General features: G+C 36.6%; 1 long non-coding RNA gene across 1 annotated transcript; it reads left to right on the top strand.

The window, feature by feature from the left end:
• Nucleotides 1-222: 222 nt before the first annotated feature.
• LOC141434551 (uncharacterized) lies at nt 223-9310 on the top strand. Its single transcript, XR_012452063.1, has 2 exons — nt 223-2457; nt 5213-9310. It is a non-coding gene; the product is annotated as an uncharacterized lncRNA (long non-coding RNA).
• The last annotated feature ends 2727 nt before the right edge of the window (nt 9311-12037 follow it).

Below are 12037 nucleotides of genomic sequence, written 5' to 3'. Positions count from 1 at the left end.
ATAGGAATAAAATCTCGAATTAATAACGCTAGGCTAGAGACATGAAATTTGGTATGTACATAAGCTGGACATTTGAGATAACACATAGCTCCTTTTATCCTGATATTCTTACGGGATAGGGATAAAATCTTGAAATAACAACCGCTGGGTTTAGAGTCATGAAATTTGGCATGGTTGGTTTAATTTAACGTCAGTGAAAACCACGATGTAATTTTAGGAATTCCCACGAGAATTGAATAAAATCCCGGAATTTCAATTCAACTGCTGTATCTATTGATTTACGCGTGCGAAGCCGCGGGTAAACGCTAATAATAAATATCACGGGACAATTTACACCAATTGACCTAGTCCCAAAGTAAGCTTAGCAAAGCTTGTGTAATGGGTACTAAACAACGGATAAATATAATTATATAGATAGATACATACTTAAATACATATTAAACACCTAAAACCCATGCAAATGTAGTGACAATGCAAGTACAGCTAACAGTAACAAACGTACAGTCAGCAAATGTACTAAAAATGTTTTTTACCAAAAACTTATTATTTATGTAAGATGTAATGTGTCATGGTTTTTTTTTCAAGATTTTATTTACTTTCACCTGTCCCGTTGTCTGTCTATCTGTCTGTCTGTCTGTAATCAAATCTTGCAAGTTAAATTTGACCAACTTCCAGTAGTTGGATTGACTTAAAATCGATATACTTATGTAGATTACGTGATAATCTGACAATACAATAATCTGGTAGTAACATCCTGGTAGTCCGGCCAGGATCGTCTCCACAGGTCGGAACTCCTCAATAGTTATAGGCATCGACTTGAAATTTGGTATGCAAATGTAGTTTGGGTGAAAATTAAAGTACAGTCAACAAAAAGGGCAGTTATCAAAAAAAAGCTTGTATTGTAAATTAAATTTTTACCAAAACTTATTGAATTTGCAAGCCATCGAGCAATTTTTAATTATTTTGTTTCTTGGAATCATATATAATATACATATAATTATATATATGTTTCTCATTCTCTTATTGTATGTTAAGTTTCAAGGTGGATGCAAGCCGCTTACAACCGAGGGAACGGGAGGTCTATGGGAGAGGCCTATGTCCAACAGTGGACGTCCTATGGCTGATGATGATGATGATATGTATGTTTCGTGATAATACAATAATCTGGTAATGAAATTGTGTTGGCCCGGTCACAGTTGTCTCCGCATGATGTAACTCTTCAACATTTAGTGGTATCGACTTGAAACGTGGTACACAGACGTACCTAGTTTGGATGACAATGTAAGTAGGTTCAGTCAACGAAACAAAATGTGCAGTTAGCAAACAAAATACAAAAACTTGTTATATTTTGTATATACCTATTGGTATTGATTCCAGCCAGTAGCTAGTTATAGGTGGTGCGCTGTCTGTCATCGAATCACGCACACACACACACACACACACACATTCAGTCAGTATTTTTCATTTATTATTTCGCAAGCTTTATTTAACTTGCAATGTATATGTATGTGCGGTTCAAACCTTGCAAGTTGAATTTGACCCACTTTCAGTTGGATAGACTTGAAATTCGGCATACTTACTCAGTAAATCTTGTGACAATACAATAATTTGGTAGTGTCACCCGAGTGGTCCAGCCACCAGCCAGACGTCTCGATCGTCAGGACGGAACTCCTCAACGGTAAATGGCATCGACTTGAAATTTGGTACAAAAATGTACTAATTTGGATGACAATGCAAGTACAGTCAAAAAAACTTCAGTCAGCAAAAAAGCTTGTATTTAAAAGTACAATACAAAAAATGATGATGATAATGATGAGATGATGATGATAACGATGATAATGATGATGATCATGATGATGTGATAATGATAATGATGACGACGACTACAACGACGATGATGATGATGATGAGATGAAGATGGTGACGACGATAATGATTTTTTTATTCGAATGGATGGCAAACGAGCAAGTGGGTCTCTTGATGGTAAGAGTCAGTAAGAGATCACCACCGCTCATAAACATCTGCAACACCAGGGGTATTGCAGATGATGGTGATGATGTGATGTTTATGATGACGATGATGATGATGATGATGAGTCGCGGGTAACAGCTTGTTATTTGATAAGAGCGTTTTATACCTGCATAACAACAAAGCCGAAAGAAATTTTTAGCAGTGTTATGTCTATGTTTTGCGTAGGTACCTATATGTATCACAACAACGCTGCTTGATTGATTTCAAAGAAAAGGGACGCTATTTGACATGTAAATGACACGAATTCACAGGGACTCTTCAACGTGATTGTGATTGTGACAAAGTGTATAATTTGAGTTCAGATAGAGATAACTAGTGTATGTAAACCTACTTAGTAGTCATTTCTAATTTAAAAAACTAATTTCAGGAATTAGACTAATTTTTACTAAAAATCATCTAATTGGACTCCAGTGGATCACTTAGAAGGTAAGACCTGCTTTGCTTCTTTTTGTCACAAATAAGTAATTTCACATTATCATCACAATACAAGTAATATGCAGTAGATCGACTTCATACTAGCGCACGAATCGACGCACGCACAGCCAAGCGTCAATTACACGACCGCTAACCAATGCCTCCAACCAAGCGCCACGCAGTCCGGTCGCTGGTCGCCCGCTCTATTCACCCTCGTTACGATTCCGTAACGTGGCTATATAGCGCTTAGTACTAACTCTTCATAAGAATGAGATTTTTTTGGGCTGATAGTTTCTGTTGTAATATTTGGTGGAAAGTGCTGGAAGAGAATTAAATAACTGATTTGTAAGATATGAGTTAGCAAAAAGATGTTCATTGACAACAGTGTTTATTTCGAGTAACTAACCAGGCAATACATAAAGAAAAAATATAACTATATAAACAAGTCTGCACAACAGACGTTACTTACTATCTACAACAGTTACAACGGAGAATTAGTGAAGATTGGGAACAGCAATTGAATATAAAAAAAAAATTAGAGATGCGAGACTGGATTCGAAACCATGATCCTTCTTGAATGGCCATATTAGTAGGTCGAACTACTCTGTTACCACGTACCTTTTTACCCTAACTGAAGCGAAGGTTATGTTTTGGACCTGTGTGTATATATTTAAGTATGTACGTATGTTCCTATGTTCGCTCGTAACTACTCAACGGTTTAACCAATTGTGACAAGTGACGTCATTACATTTGTCTTATTAGCGTGAGGGTCACTTATTGGGTAAATAAAATTCTTATGAAGTCAAAGTTTAAGGTGTGTGTGTGTGTGTAGATATAATTTTGTTGAGCTTAAATAATCTGAACTACTGTTGATGCACCACCTGCTGTAAACTACGTAGTCCTAATATTATTATATTTGGCTCTCTGTTGCCAAATATAAACTCCAGGCTCCAGCACTGCGGTGTGGAATGTCAATTTTGGATCTATATTGGAATCCATAACAACTTATGTCATAATGATATTTTGCCATAATGTCATTCCATAATTTTTTTCCTAATATTGAATATCCTAATGCTTATTTGCACTAATTTCGTAAGTACTAATTAACATATTATGTCCTTATACTCACATGTCCAAATATTGGTTGACATAATCACTTTTGTACTAAACTGGTTTGGAAACTTCACACACCGTTGAATCATCCCCCTTACCACTAATATAATAAATGCGAAAGTTTGTAAGTCTGTTTGTTTGTTTGTTACCCCATCACTTCAAAACCGCTGAACCAATTTAGATAAAATTCGGTACCTACATAGATAGTTTGAGTCCCAGAAAAGGCCATAGGACAGTTTTTATCCCGGGAAATTGCATATAATAGTAGTAAATAATAATACACTAAAAAAAATGCCACTTTATAAATAATTTTAAATAAAATACTTTTCTGACTGCTGTTCTTTTTTGTAGGGGTCGCAGTTCTAACCTAACCTATTTTTCTGGCTGCGGTTCGTTTCTGTAGGAGTCGCAGTTCTAACCTAACCTAACTTACTTTTCTGGTACCGGTTCGTCACTGTTGGGAACTCAGTTGTAACGTAATATACTTTTCTGGCTCGCAAGTCGCTGTTTACCTACAAGTGCTCTGTTATGACAATTAATATTATGGATTTTAATATTATTACTCGTAAGTTTTATGTCTTACTATATTAGTACAAAACATATTAGGGATGTAGAGTATTAGGACATGTAATATTATGGCTTATGATTATTAGGACAAAAAATCATTAAGGCAAAAATAGGATATGTCAAAAGTGTTTATGGCAAAAGTGTTATGGCATTTGAGTTTAGGACAAACGATATTATGGATTACGAAGGGGACCCGTCAATTATATCTCCAGTCGAGTAAGCTGTGCATTATCCGTCAGTCAGTCATACAGTAGGTAACGTTACTCTTATTAATAAGTTATAAACCTCAACCAGTTTAGTGAAATTACAAAATAAGATAAAAGGTCAACTCGATTTTATGGTTCGGTACCCAAAACCCTATTACTAAGACTTCGTTGGTCGTTTGTCCGTCCGGCTGTCACCAGGCTGTATCTCAAGAACCGTGAGAGTTAGACAGTTGAAATATTCACAGATTATGCGGCCTCTATAACAACAAATACTAAAAACAGAATAAAATAAATATTTAAAGAGGGCTCCCATAAAACAAACGTGTTTTTTTTTGCCTTTTTTTTGCTAATGTCCAATGAATATTGTATAGATGGTGCGCAACCCTTTGTGCGCGAATCAAACTCGCAGTCGGTCGGTTTCATTTCACTACACTTGTTTAGCAATTTGATAAAATCCCTCTGTTACGCGTCAGTGACGAAACGAACTCGCAAAGTCAACTCTATGATCTCTCTCTCTCTCTCTCTCTCTCTCTATGATAAAAGTCTGAATAAAAAAAAACTCCAAACGAAGGTCGAGGCCGGGCTGCCGCCTCACTCGCCGCCCTTGCCCTTCAACCTGACCCAACAGAGTCGCATCCGCTCCACCTACATCGATCTCGCTCGCTTCACTCGCTCGATCCGCAGCAGTGAAGATATTATTTTGGCGGAGCAGGTTTAGGTTTTTGATCAAATGACTTTTTTTCTTGGCCGGTTTATTAAGAATTATCTCCTAAATGTATGGAAAAAAAGATAAACTTAAAATTATAAATGAGTTTTATTTTGTTCCTTCGTTTGTCTTTCCTTTTACTGTTTTTGCTCACTAAATATATTTAACTTTTCAGATTCATAATGGACTTCAAATTATTTTCTGAGACAAGTACGTAATACATAACAAAGTACAAAGCAAATAGTATTAGCGATTTTGTATTAAAATTCACCAATACTCTTAGCTTGTACTTTACCTATTATGCAATTGGGCCCGGTAGTCTCATGGATAGGAGCCGAAGATTCAACAGTTACTTACAGCTCTTGCTACATAAGTACTAAATACCTTTACAGATTGATTAAACCACCGTTCTTATTTCAAAAAATGACAATCATCGAAAACAGTACCATATTGTCAAATAATATATACGTCTCTTTCAGTTTGGGCGTGACGTCAGTGAGGTGTCAATTGTTCGTTACCTATATGATTTGATTATTTATGACTTTCAATATTTTTTGATTTTACAAGATCTTGCGGATTAAATTGAGGAATATATAGGTTGTCACAAAAATATAAGTATAACCACTAAAGACAACATGTAGTATCGAATCGTGAATATAATTATTTTTTTGTTTTTAAGAAATCTATTGTTATAAAATAAAGATACAACTTTTACCATGAATAGACTTACGACTGATTACGATGAAGCATACCTAGACACTTGGTAAAACTATAAGCTGTAAATGTCTGCACTATAAAGATATTATACACCGTGTTATTTTTGATTGTTAACTTTGAGGGGGCACTATAGTCAAACGAAGTTAATTTCTCCAAGACACTAGAATCCTAACTCTTACTGTGTAAAAGATAGTCAAAAATTAAGTTAATTAATTATTAGCTGTAAATCCCACGATCGAGCGACGACATCCACACTGCAGCAGACAATAGACATTATTTTTCTAAGACTTAATTTCTTTAGGGGATTGCAGTTTTTCTCACTCACTTCTCAATCTAAGTTATATGATATAGGAATTATCAATGACAAAAGTAGAACAGCCATCTCAACTACTTTGTTTTTTTTTTTACTGCTGCTAAGAACTACGCTAAGTATACAAGATCTATTTTGGATGCTGCCTCTACTTTATGGGTGAGTAGGTAAGGGTAATTTTAGGACCTTGTAAAATAGTCTCCCTATTATTAAAAATGTTATAATTATCTTTGTTTTATTCTTTCATGCTCAAGATATCGTTTACGTGATTTGCATACTTCTATTTCGTGATATATTCGTACTGACGCCACAACACATAGCGGAGCTGTCTAAACATTTAAAAATTATCGGAACACGCATTTACGTAATGCACAATAAAAATATAATCATGTTCAGATATTCTTCAGCACCTAGACAGCTTCCACGCTTATGGTGGTGACTGTACAGTAAGTACTACATAATATATTTTTGTACCTATAGGTGAACTGAAATATTTACTTTGCTCACCCACGACCTTTATAATAATATCTTTATATCTTTTACTATTTCTAACATCTGGTAGTATGGTGAACGTTTGTGTTGCTCTAAAGATGAGATCTGGTCGAGTTCGAAACGCGTCAGTGTAGTGTGGTGGTGGTGATAGATGTGTTTGATGATTTGTGCGTATTCCGACAGTGTGCAGGTGGAGGAACTGCATGAACACACATTTCATGCATAAACGTAGCTATTATAAAGTCACGGGTGAGCAAAGCAATTGATTCAGTTCATTGATATTATGAACCTCCGCAAAGTATAGGATTGCCGTTGGGGCCGAAAAGTACTCGTACTGCTAAAATGTATTCCTTATTTCTGTTCCTTGTAAAGGTTGCCTGGAAGAGATCGCTCTGAAGCGATAAGGCCGCCTATTGCTTACCTTAGAAAATCTCTATGTATATACTTGTGTTCTCTGTACTGTTTACTGTTTTTTGGTGTGCAATAAAGAGTTATTGTATTGTATTGTATTGTACTCGAGTGGAGACCGCGGATCGGCAAGCGCAGCGTAGGACGTCCACCAACGAGATGGACGGATGATTTGGTTAAAGCCGTGGGTCCACGGTGGGGGCCGCTGCCAACCGAAGCAACTGGAGGTTATGGTTGGAGCCCTCTGTCCAACAGTGAACGTCCTACTGCTGAGATGATCATGATGATGATGATGATTTTCATAACGTCTTCTCACTAAATTGACCACTTCTCACTGTGACCAGAGACCAATTCGAACAATGAACCACTTTCTAAATTGTCAATATCTTATAATGACAGTGTACTAAGTTTACAATTTCTTTAGACCAATGTCATTTCATTGGTTACATACTCTGAGAATATAAATCCTATTTCAGGTTCATCTCTATCTGTTCATAATTTTATTCCGCATATTGCTAAATTTTACATTTCAGAATACTTTTGCGTTATACTGATAGGCTGCATGACCTATTGCTTCTTAGACCACCTGTGTTTTAGTTTTTTTAGACTAAATGATACTATTCCATACATCTGGTTTTCAGTAGGAAAATCAGTACATATAGGTATTCATGCTCCTACTAGTAGGAGAATTAGTATAATATTGTGTTCGTGCTCCTACCAGTAGGAGACTGTAGTAGGAGCACGAATTTGCATCTGTTTCGAGCAATCCAAGCTATACCAGATAGAGGGCGCTCGTGCCTAAAATACCATGCGCCACATTACAAAATCGAAGATTACACAAGAAAGTGTTTTTTTTTTGTGGAATGTCTTATTTTGGGCATCTGGTATAGTGGGAATTTTAATGAATAAGTAATGTAGTATTTTGAAAAATGTGATATTTTAGGCACGAGCGAGGGAAAATCGCTGCGTGGCTATAGCTACCGTCCTGCACAAAGGGAAAAATCCCTCCCGACCCGTGGTCCAACTGCTATCTGGTTGCACCACGGGAACCTAAACTTACCCAGGATGGTTCAATTCTCAGACTACTTTTTTTTCTGCAACTTATTGCTGCGACCCGTGGTACAACTGAAGGGCTATTGTCCAACGGGCATATGAACAATTGCTATGTTGAACCATTTGCACCATGGGGATGTAAAATTACCTTGGGTCATGTGTATCAGAATAGGTACTATCATTACTGCATTTTTATAAAATTAAAAGTCTCATGAAACCCAACAACTATGTAGTTTATTCTGAATACAGTGAAACCAACAGTCCGAACCCCGATTCCACAGAGTTCAAGTGGTAGTTCAACTAGTTAAACTAATTGGACCCACCCAGTAGGACCATGGATAAACATACTTTCCAGAATTGGACTACTGATTTTGCTTCTCCGTGGTGCAACCGGTTGACGATGAGTAAACTTGCTTCCCCGTGGTGCAACCAGTTGGACATAGTAGTTGGACCACGGGTCGGGAGGAAAAAAAAGTTCATAAGATTAGTTCCTAAACCGCAATCGGTTCGCATCAAGAAGGAATTTTGCTCATACGCGTGTAGGGTGAGCACTGAAAGACTCCGGTCGTCGTCAAGCAGCTAATCATCAATTGAGTAAATAGGTAAGTATCTCTTGTAAGTATAAATATATTCAGATGTAATCTCGGTATTTCTTGCAATTTGTGGGAATTCTTGAACGAATTTCTACCACTTGGTTGAAATACTGGGCATACCGTTCAAAACGAGATCCGATTTGCTTTGGAGTCAGAATGTTCTTTATTTATCGTAGAAACATGTAGATGCCTACATGTAGCCTGTATTCTCATTATTCATACTAAATACAAATAAATATATAGGAAGTAAAGTTCTGAATTTACCGTCGAAAACTCCAAAACAAATTCCTTCGGATCTAACAAAAAATGTACTTGGAATGATTCAAGCGTAATCTAATCGCTAATATAACGCAAGCGTAATACTTGCAACATTTTTATAGTATTAACTTGCATCCAGCAGCAACACGCTTGAACGCATTCAGGTCTTCCTCGAGCAGCTAGCACAATAAAGCTCTACACCTGGAAATTCACAACTATATCTAAGAATTTTTATTATCTGGCACACCCACGACACAAAACGACAATTGAAAACATGGAGACTGTACTAGCTCCCCAGAGGTCCTCGCTTACTACCGTACGATGCCCACCAGCACCGTCGTAAAGCGTTAGGTCTGCCCTTTTAAGGACACAGCAGTACCTGTCTTGAAAAATTACACGGAAATTCTAAAGCTTATAAGGAAAAAGACCCTCTAGATATATATAAACAACCAGACCACGATAATGATGATGGTGATGATGATGATAGTATTATCCACGTATAAATAAAGATTCAAAATATGAAACGTCGTTTCCAGCAGGATTCTACATACCGATAGCTTCAACGAGGCTGTTTCCTTTCCAGCCTACTATGTACCACTACACATGAACTGTTTTACGCATCAGGGTAGTTGACACACTTATACAGCATTACGGCCTTCCGTTCTTCAGCTTTCCAAAATGACCATTTCTGTACCTCGGTATACATACAATACAAAGAATTATCGCAACCTTCAACTCAAAAGATAACTGCAATCAAGACTGGTAGGTAGAATAAAACACGGAAAGATTTCGTCTCCAATATTCGAAGAAATAGGAGTAACACTCGCATGTAATGCATGATTATCAAAGTATGTATGTCACAAGAGCATCATATGTGGTTACCAACTTGAGCACAATATCATACTCGACAATCTCCAAGTCCAAAGCCAAAAATCACATAAGATTAGATTCCTGGGACTCTAACACGATTCATCTAATTCTATATCGTCGCATATGAAACACTCATATTATCTAGATATTTGAACATTTTAAGGGCAAAAGTACAGTTGATACAAATATTCGTGACCCGAAAAAAAATATATGAATATTTTGTAGTAGCTTACGCCGAAAGCCTTCCGAAAGCCTAGAAAAGTGATGCAATAATTTTTCACTAGTTGGCGCTGTCTATTTGCATGTGTGCGTGAGCTCCTAGTGTCCGTATAAGGCTGTACCTGACACCTAAATTTGAGCCCTGAAATCTCAGAATTGGCACACTATTTCCGTTCGACTGTAGTCTCAAAAAATCGGCAATTCTAAATTGTTTTCGCAAATAATAAACTCAACTATTAGTATTCTACGGATATTCTAAAAATTACAAAAAAACATCACGAAAATTCGACAGTCTGATTTTTAACGCCATCTGACGAGACTTTTACCATGAGCTAACGTGAGCAGCCGCCTTTTTAAGCAGGCTTAACACGATAATCTATCGACGTGGGACCAATTATTAGTAATGGATTAAAGTCGAGAGTTCACTGTTCATTCTGAGCACGCCTTTATAATAAGTTTAAAGATTGGTTGTTTATTTTTGCTTTTGTTCAGTTTTTTAAACCCCGATGCAAAAGAGAGGTAATAAGTTGACCGTTATGTGTGCCTGTTGTCTGTCTGTCTGTGGCACCGTAGCCTTAAACGGGTGACCAATTTGCGGTTTTTTAGTTGAAATCAGGTTCTAGCGATGGTTCTTAACATGTTTCATCAAAAGCCGTTTTGAGATATTGAACTTGATGTGACAAAGTTTTTGTGGTTAGTTAGGTTATTGTTGAATGTTTTTCTGACGCAATTACGTTAAAAAGAGATGAACAATACTATTAATTAACATTTAATAGTGTTAACAGAAAGTAGCGTTTCCACCAAAATGTGCGAGCATGGGGCGAGTATGGTTGCCAGGCGTCCGGATAAAGCCGGTCAAGTTAGGCTTTTAAATGCTTGTCCAGCTTAAATTAAACGGTGTCCGGCCTGTCCGGCTTTTGTTAGGCTTTACAACTGATCAGTGACTATAAAAGTTCATTAAAATAATGATAACAGTACATTGTTGTCTTAAGGGTAGTAAATAAGGAATTACGAACGATAGTCTATTAGAAGCCCTCATCTTCGACTTCGGCTTTAATGAGTCGATGTTTGTAATTATATACCGCCCGTGGGACATACAATGTTTTTTCATCACATTTGAGAGTAATATTTTATATTTGTAAAATAAAAACTAATATTTTTTCAAAAATTGCCGATACCGCTGACTGCTCTTGGCAGCTTTACTTGCAAAATATTCTATAAAGTGCAAATTTTCATTAAAATCGAGCGTCCCCCCCCTCTAAAACCTAAACTGGTGGGTGGAAAAATTTGAAAAAATTCAGTGATGGTAGTAAGTATATCAAACTTACAAGGAAAACTATAACAGTTAAGTTTTCTTGAGAATTTTTAGTAGTTTAAGAGTAAATAATAGCCTAAGGTATAAAATATACATAATCTTGGAATATTCCGTACAAAATACGAAATCCTTAGAAAAATATTACTTAATTTTTTCGTAATGGCTACGGCTTGGCCGGTTTTAGTATTTGTTGTTGCAGCGGCCACAATAATACATAATCTGTGAAAATTTCTAGTGTCTAACTTTTACGACTCAAGAGATAGAGCCCTAGGACAGACGGACAGACGGACAGACAGACAGACAGGCAGAAAAGTCTCATTAATAGGCTTCTGTTGGCACTCTTTTGGTACGTTTGTGAGTGAGGTAGTGAGTGAGTTTGTGAGTGAGTGAGTATGTTTGTTACTTCTTCACGCTGAAACGGCTGGACGGATTTAGATGAAATTTGCATAAAGTTAGTTTATAATCTGGATAAAAACATAGAATTGAGTCAATTTTTATCTTAGAAAAGAGAGCAATTAGAGCAATTTATATTTGAAGACGGGTGAATCTTTAAGATCTTTTTTTAAGGGAAACAGTATCCTAACCCTGCCGTCGCTTTATGTTTTTGAAATAATCATACATGTAAGAAGAACATATGTAATTTTCCCACTAACGTTGATAAGCCAAAGGCTACTAGAAACACAGAAGCTTAAGTTCATCTGACAGACTGACTAAACCCAAAAAGTCGTTTCTGGAAATTGCATACGTTTTTATAATAAAATTCCA

This window comes from Choristoneura fumiferana, chromosome 13, assembly GCF_025370935.1.
Source record: "Choristoneura fumiferana chromosome 13, NRCan_CFum_1, whole genome shotgun sequence".
Lineage (NCBI taxonomy): Eukaryota > Metazoa > Arthropoda > Insecta > Lepidoptera > Tortricidae > Choristoneura > Choristoneura fumiferana.
This window is presented reverse-complemented; position numbering and strand designations above follow the sequence as displayed.